General features: G+C 50.7%; 1 protein-coding gene across 2 annotated transcripts in view; it reads right to left on the bottom strand.

Moving 5' to 3' along the window:
• The window catches only part of PLEKHG7 (pleckstrin homology and RhoGEF domain containing G7), a 149,227-nt gene that overhangs the window by 105,196 nt on the left and 31,285 nt on the right, over window positions 1-12,746 (bottom strand). The gene's annotated exons all lie outside the window — the stretch shown is intronic.

Here is a 12,746-nt window from a genome sequence, read left to right as displayed (position 1 = left end):
AATTAAAATAAATGACGTGGGGTCCCCCCTATTTTTGATAGCCAGCTAGGGTAAAGCAGACAGCTGTAGCCTGCAAACCACAGCTGACAGCTTCATCTTGTCTGGTGATCAATTTGGAGGGCTCCCCAAGCTGTTTTTTTTTTTTAATTATTTATAAATAATTAAAAAAAAAAAAACAAACGTGGGGTCCCCCCAAATTAGATCACCAGCCAAGGTGAAGCTGACAGCTGGGGTCTGGTATTTTCAGGATGGGAAGAGCCACGGTTATTGGACTCTTCCCAGCCTAAAAATAGCAGGCCGCAGCCGCCCCAGAAGTGGCGCATCCATTAGATGCGCCAATTCTGGCGCTTCGCCCCAGCTCATCCCGCGCCCTGGTGCGTTGGCTAACGGGGTAATGAATGGGGTTGATACCAGGTGTGTAATGTCACCTGGCATCAAGCCCAGCAATTAGTTATGTCACGGCGTCTATCAGATACCCGACATAACTAATTGACAGTAATAAAAAAAAATTGACAACAAAAAAAAATTTATTTGAAAAAACACTCCCCCAAACATTCCCTGATTGACCAATTTATTGAAAAGAAAAAAAAAAAATCCACAATAATCCATTTGGATGTCCCACGTCGCCTCTGGACCTTCTAGAATATGGGGGGCACGTTCAGGGAACGTATCCCCCATTTTCTAGGAGGGCAGACCCTCCATTTGAGGAGAGTGGGTGCAAAGAATCTGCACCCACTCTCCCCGGGTCACAGCTGCAGAGTGCGAGCAGCCAGCACAGCTCTCTGAACACAGGAAGCTGTCAGCCGCGCTCGGCACATGTGACCGGCAACTGCTGTGAAGGAGCCGGAGGAGGGGGCCACGGGGGATCAGAGCTGCGACAGGTATGTATGACACCGGGGGACACCGGGGAACACCAGGGGGGGGGTAGGGGGGGACCCGGCAGGGCCTAGGGAGCAGGTTTCTGTCGTATGTGTTATGGCACATACGACAGAAACCATAGGAACACTGTAAATGCGGCCGGCGCGCTGCTGTGCTCGCCGGTGCGCGCGGCCATCTTGGATTTTCGGGAGGGGGTTGGGGGTTGGGGGGGCACTTTGGGGACACCGGGGGACCGGAGGGAACCGGGAAAAAGATTTATCTCCCATCTGGCATGTTTGATCATGCCAGATGGGAGATAAATCATTTTTTACCGGCGCGGTCATTTACTATAACTTGATGATCGGTATACGGTGTATACCGGTCATCATGTGACTGGGGACCGGAAAAACCGGCCCGAATCATGATCTCCAGGGTCTCAGCTACCCCCGGCAGCTGAGACCCCGGAAATTTTCTGACTCTGGGGGGCGCTAGACCCTTTTTTCCGACCGCCGTTAAAAAGCGGCGGATCGGAAAAAGTACCCTTATTTACCGCCGTTAAAAGGCGTATCGGCGGTCGTAAAGGGGTTAAAGGGGATGTCCCACAAACAAAGATCATTTTAATCCATAGATGTTGGAAGTCCTACAATTTGGATATGTTTAAAAAAAATGTTTCTGTGCTGCGATAATCTTATATAGAACCCTGATATATACTGTGTAATGGTCGTGTCTGACCGTACAGGGACATGGTCTGATCATACCACAGCTCCGAGGCAGGAGAGGAAGTACAACACAGTATACACACATTACATTCTGTCTGTGAAGTAAAACACTGCTTAAAAGCAGGCAGGCAAATGTTTTACTTCACAAAAAGAATCAGCTATGATCCCTTACAGATAAAAACTGAAAAATATGATAAAAATACTGTTATGACTGAAGATATTAAGCTCTGGTCACACTTATATCATAATTTTTAGTTTATAATAAAAATCATAATCATGGACAGCTTCATCACAGGACAAATACTAAAGAGGCTAGCAGATGGCATTGGCTTTGCTAGCTTGACTTTGGCTTTGCTTAAGTATCTCATGTTCCATTGCGTTTTTTTCTAGTTTTTATGAGAGAACAGTGTGCAGAGTTTGAGTAGTCAGCAATGAGGGACAGTTACAAAAAGTATCTAGAGGTACACAAAATCTGGCCACAAACAGGAACAGCCTTTAAAATGTTTAATATGGGCACAAAAGGAACACTGCAGTTTATATCATGGTCTCTTGCTCTAATCTCTGAATTACAGGGCTCTCTAAAAACTCTGTTCACCTGTCAGCTGGCCTGGTATAACTGGTATTAGCACTGTCTCTTTGAGAAAGTGTCAACCCAACTATTTGCAAAACTTTGGTGCAATGCTCCATTTTGCATTTTATGGGGAGTAGCGGCTGCTCTTCCATTCCACACAACTGCATGTGACTCGCCCCAGGCTATGGGGTACTCGGTCCCGGGCCTGGTTACATTGGGAAAGTTCACTGGGTGGCCATTGCCCGGTTACGTGACCCAGGGGGTCGTTTTAAAAAGGGAGTTATTTACAGGGGAATTGTAATAAAAGTTTTTGTCGTGACGCCACGTGCAGATTGCGGCTATTTTAGTGGAGCCACCGCTGCACAGTTCTCACTACTGGGGCTGGTGTTAGTGGCAGCCTGGATGTTGGGCCCTCCTCAAGTAGGGCCAGGCTCCAGGGGATAGATGATGTTGTTGGGCGTGGAAAGAATGTAAGCGACACAAGGGATTGCAGTGTAAATCGTTTCTTTACTCACAGCGTTGTTATGGCTGGCAACCCGATGAAGGCTGGTCCTCACCACTGGTCCCCTTAGTTCCAGTGCCAGTGTGGTGACCTCGAGGCTGTCTTACCCTGCACCTGTCTCTGGTTGGTGGTTCCCCGTGGCTTGGAGCATCTGGGGTTGCCTCCTGGTTGTCTCTCAGTCTTAGTCCGTATGACAGGTAGCTTGAACTCTGTGGGTTCAGTTCCTCTGGTCCTGTTCCCCGATTCTCCCGTTGCTACTGTGCCCCGAACTTTACGGTAAGTGAGGTCCTGGATGGTCCCCTCACTGTGCAGATTTTATCAGGTCTGCCTGGAGCGTTTGCCTGACCTAGGGTCTGCACCCCGTTGGTGCTATGGTTCCGGAAGTACTCCACCGGCAACCACACGCCTGAAACCTCAGGTCACCGTTACACTCTCCTGTCAGTACGGTTGCGTCCGTCTCCTCTCACTTCCACTTACTACCTGTCTGACCCCTCCCCCCTGGTTGTCATCTAGTGGACTGGATCGGTTCCACCCCTAGGTGGCCATCCATTGGGTCCAACCCTAGCCTGTCACCAGTCTTTGGGAATGGGGAAAAACAGGGATTAAATTGAATGTGTTGCTATTACCGGCACTGGTCTTCAGGGTCCCTGGGGGTAGGCCCTGCATCCTGGCTAGGATGCAGTTCCCTGTAGCTCCTGATGGCTTCAGGGGCGCTACATTCCCCCTTGGTGAATTCCAGCACATCCTCGGGCTGCAACAGTGAACAAGTTAACATTTTAATGCATACTTTTCAAACATCAACTTTCTTCCCTCGCAGGGGAGGAACTTCTTAAATGTTAATAAACCTGGAGCACCCTTCCCATTACCCACCACCCAAAGGTCCTGGTCCCAAAACAGCTAGGAGGTCTGTCACCGGTTTCCATGGCATCCGGGTTTCGGCCACCTCTGCCACAGACCCTTCCTGCGACCTTATCCTCTCCTTACACGTGGTGTTAATGAGAGTCCTTTTTGTAAGGTTGTACTCTGGTAGTAGGCACAACTGGTGCAACTATTTACAGGCGAAAGTTTTTACTGCAACCAGTCCTGCAGTTTTGGTCCATATTTATCACAAATTGTGCAACATCAGGTTAATCAACATTTGAACTGGAACAAGAAAACAAACATCTGGTAGCACAGCAGGTTACATCTACCAGGGCACTGGGAAGGGGACATCTGGGTCGACTTGCCTCCTGGGATCAGCACTCACGGTCTGGGTACACTGCTCTTGTGCACCTCTACTGCCTCCTGGTGGCAGCTGGGGAACTAGTGCTGTAGAAGGAGCAGGGACTGGTATTTCTGCAGCGGCCCCTGCTGGACAAATCACCATGTTCAGGGTGTACCAGCCCCGCTCCCCATAGTGACGGGTGTAGGTGACCATATCACCCGAGTGGAGATCATGACCTGGGTGTCCTTTAAGGAGATGGGGTCTCACATCCCGGCGGGAGATGAAAACTCCTTCCTTTAGGCCGGGCTCGGCAATTAAACCCCATCACTGTTTCAGACTGAACTGCTCTACCACTCCCTGGTACAACAGTCCCTGTGCCCAGTAGCTGGCATGCCGCAGGTGTTGTTTCTCCTGGAGGTCCCTAGCCTCCAGCTGCGCCCGCTGAGCCTCTCGCTGCTCCCGCTCCTGCACCAACTGTGTAACCATCGCCTGGCATGCCCCACGGGTGTCCTCCTCGACACGGGCCCGCTCCCAGGAGACGATCGCTGCTCCCCCATTACCCGGTTCAGGGTAGCTTGCTGCCGGATCCCCAACAGCAGCTGGAAACAGTACCTGGGGTAGTCGTTGTCAGCGGTGGCAGTGGCCTCCTCCGTGGCTCCTAATGGAGGTGCGGCCTGGTCTGTTGTCGCTGGGTCAGGAGGCGGTGCAGCTTGGTCCTTCTCTTCCAGAGAAGGTCATGCGGCCTGGTCTGGTATGGCCGGGTCAGATGTCAGCGCGGCCTGGCAGAGAGTGGATTCCAGCGTAAAGGTTGCTGCGACCAGGGCAAGCGGCGCCCGGTTCTCATGGGCCCTTTTGGTCGCCACCACCTCCATCATACCGGCACTCCACTCCTCTATCTGTCGGAGGTACTGTGCCCGCATGAAAGGGCACAGCTGCTGGACCTCTTCTTCCAGCCTCTCCGCGGTCCACACTGCAGGACAACCTGGTTCGCTTCCACGATCCCCTGGGGCATACATGATCTTGCTCGTAGCAGTCCTGTAGGCATTCTCTAACAGGGCCTCCGGATTCCCTGCTTCCAGTTTCGTTTCTACATCCTTGTTACTCCCAGGGGGCAGGGCCTTGTTTTGCGCCCTTTTTACCACTGTTGTGGCGCATTAAATTTTTACACCAAAATGGCGGCGGTTTCACAAGTAATAAACACAGTCCATAAGGCGCACATCACCCGGTGTTAATGAGTCTAGTCCAATCCTGTTTGTGACGCCAGAAAGCTGACGCACCCCAGGGCTTTGGGGTACTCTGTCCCGGGTTGTATATTACAGGGAAAGTTAACTGGGTGGCCGTTGCCCAGTTCCGTGACCCTGGGGGTTGCTTAAAAGGGGTTTGTACAAGGGAATTGTAATAAAAGTTTTTGTTGTGTCTCCACTTACAGGTTTCAGCTATTTTAGTGGAGCCACCGCTGCACAGTTCTTACTACTGGGGCTGGTGTTAGTGCCAGCCTGGATGTTGGGCCCTCTGCAAGTAGTGCCAGGCCCCAGGGGATAGATGATTTTATTGGGCGCGGAAAGAATGTAGGCCATACAAGGGATTGCAGTGTAACTAGTTCCTTTTACTCACAGCATTGTTATGGCTGGCAACCCGATGAAGGCTGGTCCTCACCACTGGTCCCCTTAGTTCCAGTGCTGTGTGATGACCTGGTGGCTGTCTTCCCCTGAACCTATCTCTGGTTGGTGGGTCCCCGTGGCTTGGAGCGTCTGGGGGTCTCCTCCTAGTTGTCTCTCAGTCTTAGGCCGTATGACAGATAGCTTGAACTCTGTGGGGTCGGTTCCTCTGGTCCTGTTCCCCGGTTCTCCCATTGCTACTGTGTCCCGAACTTTACAGTCAGTGAGGTCCTGGATGGTCCTCTCACTGTGCAGATTTTTTCAGGCCTGCCTGGAGCGTTTGCCTGACCTAGGGCTCTGTACCCCGTTGGTGCTATGGTTCCGAGAGTATTCCACCGTACTCTACCGGCAACCACACGCCTGGGCCCTCAGGTCACCGTTACACTCTCCTGTCAGTACGGTTGCGTCCGTCTCCTCTCACTTTCACTCACTGACTGTCTGACTCCTCCCCCTGGTTGTCATCTAGTGGACTGGATCGGTTCCACCTCTAGGTGGCCACCCATTGGGTCCAACCCTAGCCTGTCACCAGTCTTTGGGAATGGGGAAAAACAGGGATTAAATTGAATGTGTTGCTGTTACCAACACTGGTCTTCTGAGTCCCTGGGGGTAGGCCCTGCATCCTGGATAGGATGCAGTTCCCTGTAGCTCCTGATGGCTTCAGGGGTGCTACACATGTAGCACTAGCCTTCCCAAAAAATCTTTTGGGAATGCTGATGGAGACTAAAGGCCCTGTCACACACAGAGATAAATCTGCGGCAGATCTGTGGTTGCAGTGAAATTGTGGACAATCAGTGTCAGGTTTGTGGCTGTGTACAAATGGAACAATATGTCCATGACTTCACTGCAACCACAGATCTGCCAAAGATTTATCTCTGTGTGTGACGGGGCCTTAAGAATGGAGCCTATGATGGCGGTATAGCCAAAATCTTATCAACTACATTAACTTCTACTTAAAAACAAGTGTATTTGCACTATTTTTTTTTTTTTACAAAGAAGAAAGTAGCAATAAGGATGTAAAAAACATAAAGCTAATAACAATCTGCTCTGTTGTATCTGTTTTTACTTTCACTCTCCTATTATATCAGAATATCAGAATGAACTTGCATTTGTTTCCACTGTGATTATTTGTTTTATTGTATATGTGGATCTGTCCACAAATATATTTTAACCAAAAACCGGTATGTGTATGTACCTATAATAGATATATGTGAACAAAGGCTAATTAATACCATACTGCTGTATTTTATAAAGTATTGATATTTTTATATACTTTCTGGAAATGAATGGACTAAGGGTGAAAGCTGTTTTCTGATGAACATAGTTTAGATAAAATCTGTCACCAGGTTTTTGCCATGTAATGCAAGAGCAGCATAATGTAGAAACAGAGACCCTGATTCCAGCGATGTGTAATTTATAAGAGACTAGAAGGTGGCCCGATTCTAACACATCGGGTATTCTAGAATTTACGTATTGTGTAGTTAATGTATGATTTTTGTTATATATATACATTATATATATATATATATATATATATATATATATATACATATATATATATATATATATATATATATATAGTGCCTACAAGTAGTATTCAACCCCCTGCAGATTTAGCAGGTTTACACATTCGGAATTAACTTGGCATTGTGACATTTGGACTGTAGATCAGCCTGGAAGTGTGAAATGCACTGCAGCAAAAAAGAATGTTATTTTTTTTATTTTTTTTAAGTTGTGAAAAGTTTATTCAGAGGGTCATTTATTATTCAACCCCTCAATCCACCAGAATTCTGTTTGGTTCCCCTAAAGTATTAAGAAGTATTTCAGGCACAAAGAACAATGAGCTTCACATGTTTGGATTAATTATTTCTTTTTCCAGACTTTTCTGACTAATTAAGACCCTCCCCAAACTTGTGAACAGCACTCATACTTGGTCAACATGGGAAAGACAAATGAGCATTCCAAGCATTCATCAGAGAGAAGATCGTGGAGGGTCACAAGGCTGGCAAGGGGTACAAAACCCTTTCCAAGGAGTTGGGCCTACCTGTCTCCACTGTTGGGAGCATCATCCGGAAGTGGAAGGCTTATGGAACTACTGTTAGCCTTCCATGGCCTGGACAGCCTTTGAAAGTTTCCACCCGTGCCGAGGCCAGGCTTGTCCGAAGAGTCAAGGCTAACCCAAGGACAACAAGGAAGGAGCTCCGGGAAGATCTCATGGCAGTGGGGACATTGGTTTCAGTCAATACCTTAAGTAACGTACTCCACCGCAATGGTCTCCGTTCCAGACGAGCCCGTAAGGTACCTTTACTTTCAAAGCGTTATGTCAAGGCTCATCTACAGTTTGCTCATGATCACTTGGAGGACTCTGAGACAGACTGGTTCAAGGTTCTCTGGTCTGATGAGACCAAGATTGAGATCTTTGGTGCCAACCACACACGTGACGTTTGGAGACTGGATGGCACTGCATACGACCCCAAGAATACCATCCCTACAGTCAAGCATGGTGGTGGCAGCATCATGCTGTGGGGCTCTTTCTCAGCCAAGGGGCCTGGCCATCTGGTCCGCATCCATGGGAAGATGGATAGCACAGCCTACCTGGAGATTTTGGCCAAGAACCTCCGCTCCTCCATCAAGGATCTTAAGATGGTTCATCATTTCATCTTCCAACAAGACAACGACCCAAAGCACACAGCCAAGAAAACCAAGGCCTGGTTCAAGAGGGACAAAATCAAGGTGTTGCAGTGGCCTAGTCAGTCTCCTGACCTTAACCCAATTGAAAACTTGTGGAAGGAGCTCAAGATTAAAGTCCACATGAGACACCCAAAGAACCTAGATAACTTGGAGAAGATCTGCATGGAGGAGTGGGCCAAGATAACTCCAGAGACCTGTGCCGGTCTGATCAGGTCTTATAAAAGACGATTATTAGCTGTAATTGCAAACAAGGGTTATTCCACAAAATATTAAACCTAGGGGTTGAATAATAATTGACCCACACTTTTATGTTGAAAATGTATTAAAATTTAACTGAGCAACATAACTTGTTGGTTTGTAAGATTTATGCATCTGTTAATAAATCCTGCTCTTGTTTGAAGTTTGCAGGCTCTAACTTATTTGCATCTTATCAAACCTGCTAAATCTGCAGGGGGTTGAAGACTACTTGTAGGCACTGTATATAGATGTTGTTGTGTGTAGCTGCCAGTGTTTGTGTAGGGCGCTGTAAATGTTCTGGGTGTTGTCTGGGTGTAGGGTTTGTGAGAGCGGTGTTGTATGTGTGTTGCGTTGTGTGTGTTGCGTTGTTTGTGGAGCGCTGTGTGTCTGCAGCCTTCTGTGTGTGTGGTGCTGTGTGTTGCGCGGTTTGTGTGGCTGTGGGGTGCGTGTGTGTATTTTGGGGGAGGTATGTTTTGTGCAGTGTGTGTTGCGCGGTATGTGCGTATATTTATGTATACCGCGGTGTTGGGTGTTGTGTGTGTGCAGCGTTGTCTGTGTGTGTGTGGGTGTCTGTATAGGGCGGTGTTTGTGGTTCCCAGTGTGTGTGTGGTGTGGTGTGGCGGTGTGTGTGTGTTTTGGGGGGAGGTGTGCACCCCCATCGTGCTCCATCCCCCATGCTGCGCACCCCCCATCGTGCTCCTTCCCCCATGCTGCGCATCCCCATCATGCTCCATCCCCCATGCTGCACACCCCCCATCGTGCTCCATCTCCCATGCTGCGCACCCCCCATCGTGCTACATCTCCCATGCTGCGTACCCCCCATCGTGCTCAATCCCCCATGCTGCGCACCCCCCATCATGCTCCATCTCCCATGCTGCGCACCCCCCATCGTGCTCCATCTCCCATGCTGCACACCCCCCATCGTGCTCCATCCCCCATGCTGGGGCCGCCGGGGGCGGGTCCGAGCGTGGCAACGTGTGCCGGGGGCGGGGCTGAGCGGGCTAGGCGTCAGCTTATGCCGGCTCCCTGCACATGTGTACCGGGAGCCGGTGTACGCTGGTAACCATGATACACATCGGTTAACTAAGGGAAGCGCTTCCTATAGTTACGCGATGTGTATCATGGTTACCAGCGTACACCGGCTCCGTCATGATCCCAGCATCGCAAGGTTATGTCCGCCAGGGGCGGGGCCGAGTGTGCCAACGTGTGGCGGGGGCGAGCAGGCGAGGCGTCAGCGTATGCCGGCTCCCTGCACATGTGTACCGGGAGCCGGTGTACGCTGGAGCGGGCGATGCGTGCGGAGGGCCGGGGCGAGCGGCTAATCCATGCGGGGGACGAGGCCAGGCGAGCGGCCAATCTGTGGGGGGGCGGGGCCAGGTCGAGCCCAGCGGCCAATCCGACAGTTGTCACTCCAACGACACTGTCACGGTGACACTGTCACGGTGACACAATTTTGGAGCAAGACAGACATACAGACAGACAGAATAAGGCAATTATATATATAGACTAGAAGGTGGCCTGATTCTACGCATCGGGTATTCTAGAATTTACGTATTGTGTAGTTCATGTATGATTTTTGTTATATATATATATATATATATATAGATGTTGTTGTGTGTAGTTACCAAGTGTTTGTGTAGGGCGCTGTACATGTTCTGGGTGTTGTCTGGGTGTGGCGGGGGGTGAGAGCGGTGTTGTATGTGTGTTGCGTGTGTTGCGTTGTTTGTGGAGCGCTGTGTGTCTGTAGCGTTGTGTGTGTGTTGCGCGGTTTGTGTGGGTGTGGTGTGTTTTGGGGGGAGCTATGTTTTGTGCAATGTGTGTGTTGTGCGGTATGTGCGTATATTTATGAATGCCGCGGTGTTTGTGTGTTGGGTGTTGTGTGTGTGCGGCATTGTCTGTGTGTGTGGGTGTCTGTGTATGGCGGTGTTTGTGGTTCCCAGTGTGTGTGTGGTGTGTTGTGTGTGTGTGTGTTGGGGGGAGGTGTGCACCTCCCATCGTGCTCCATCCCCCATGCTGCGCACCCCCCATCGTGCCCCATCCCCCATGCTGCTCACCCCCCATTGTGCTCCATCCCCTATGCTGCGCATTCCCCATCAAGCTCCATCCCCGATGCTGCGCACCCCCCATCGTGCTCCATCCCCCATGCTGCGCACTCCCCATCGTGCTCCATCCCCCATGCTGCGCACCCCCCATCGTGCTCCATCCCCCATGCTGCGCGCTCCCTATCGTGCTCCATCCCCCATGCTGCGCACTCCCCATTGTGCTCCATCCTCCATGCTGCGCACTCCCCATCGTGCTACGTCCCCCATGCTGCGCACCCCCATCATGCTACATCCCCCATGCTGCGCACCCCATCATGCTCCATCCCCCATGCTATAATAGTTCTCCTATTATACTCAGAGAGGAGTATAATAGGAGGACTATAATAGGAGGAGTAGTCCTGGGGGAGAGGAGTATAATGCCGGCTCCCTGCACATGTGTACCGGGAACCGGTGTACGCTGGTAATTATAATACACATCGGGTAACTAAGGGACCTTAGTTACCCGATGTGTATAATGGTTACCAGCGTTCACCGGCTCCGTCAAGATCCCAGCATCGCAAGGTTATGTCTGGCGCTGCTGGGATCCTGACGGAGCCGGTGTACACTGGTAACTATGATACACATCGGGTAACTAAGGGACCTTAGTTACCCGATGTGTATAATGGTTACCAGCGTGCACCGGCTCCGTCAAGATCCCAGCATCGCAAGGTTATGTCTGGCGCTGCTGGGATCGTGACGGAGCCGGTGTACACTGGTAACTGTGATACACATCGGGTAATTAAGGGACCTTAGTTACCCGATTTGTATAATGTTTACCAGCGTACACCGGCTCCGTCACGATCCCAGCAGCGCAAGGTTATGTCTGGCGATGCGTGCGGAGGGCCGGGGTGAGCGGCCAATCCATGCGGAGGGCGGGGCCAGGCCGAGGCGAGCGACCAATCCGTGGGGGGCGGAGGCGAGGCGAGCGGCCAATCCGTGCGGGGGGCGGGGCCATGGCGAGCCCAGCGGCCAATCAGCTTTGTGTCACCGTAAGGACACAATTTTGGAGCAAGACAGACAGACAGACAGAATAAGGCAATTATACATATATAGATTATCATTGGAGGACTAATAAATCTGCTGCCATGTCCTTATTTATGAGCTCTTCTTAACCCTGCCTCCACAACTGATTGGCAACTTTCTGCCTATGCACAGTACACACAGAAAGCTGACAATCAGTGGTGTTATACTGAGCTCAATAGTCAGAGAACTGCTAGATCTGCAGCAGAGAAAACAGAGATTATATCAAAACTGCAGCAAGCAGCCCAGTAAATAGCACATTGCTGTAAACAGGCTCTCTGCCTCTACGCAATGCTGCTCTCAGATGTGGGAAAAAAAGAGAAACAGACAGAAGTTTGCATATGTGTAATAGTAAGGGCATGTTCACATTGTGGTCATTTTACAGACAAAACCCAAGAGAAAAACACAAAATGGGAATTGAATCTATAGTAAGTAAATAGTAGTAGTATATCTAAATAACATAATATACTTGGTTAAAACAGATCAAAAAGCGTAAAAGGCATACCACCGTGACAAGGTGTGCCCTGTCCAGACAGTCCTACTCCAGTATTAAAACCCTACGTTGTGACCGCAATGTGAATAAGGGTGTCGCGGGCGGCGGGGCGCTGCGCTTGCTAACGCTCGGGTCCGGCGCTGCGGCTGCTACTCGGTGTCTCGAGTGGTGGGCCGGATCCGGGGACTCAAGCGGCGCTCCTCGCCCGTGAGTGAAAAGGGGGTGGTTTGTTTGGGGATTTAGTCCGTGACGCCACCCACGGGTTGTGCTGAAGATGGACACCACCGCTGCTGGTGACGGGGATCCCGGGAGCGATGGTAGGGAGCAGCTGGGATGTTGTTTTCCCCCTCCGTGGGTAGGGGTTGGTGGTCCCGGGGCCCGGTGGTGTGACGGGGAGGCAGGGTTGGTGAGGTGCAGGGTTGCAGGGACAGCGCGGCGCGGTGCCAGATGGCACTGGTGTACTCACTCAGCGACAAATGCACAAAGTCTCCGGTAAACCAAACGGCTGTATGGACTGGTCCCGCAGCCGGCTGCAGTGTCTCTCCCCGAAGAGGTGATGGCAGCTGTCTTTCCCTGCACCTTTGTGTACTGTGTTGACCCCACTGGCTTCCCAATGGTAGTCCGCTCCCTGGCGTATAGGTGCCGGAGGAGCCCATTTTGCCTGCAGGCCCTGGCCCTTGGATCTCTAGCCTGTGGCGGTGGCGGTATATCCTCA

This window comes from Anomaloglossus baeobatrachus, chromosome 4, assembly GCF_048569485.1.
Source record: "Anomaloglossus baeobatrachus isolate aAnoBae1 chromosome 4, aAnoBae1.hap1, whole genome shotgun sequence".
Lineage (NCBI taxonomy): Eukaryota > Metazoa > Chordata > Amphibia > Anura > Aromobatidae > Anomaloglossus > Anomaloglossus baeobatrachus.
Note: the sequence above shows the minus strand (reverse complement) of the source record. Positions and strands in the feature narration are given on the sequence as shown.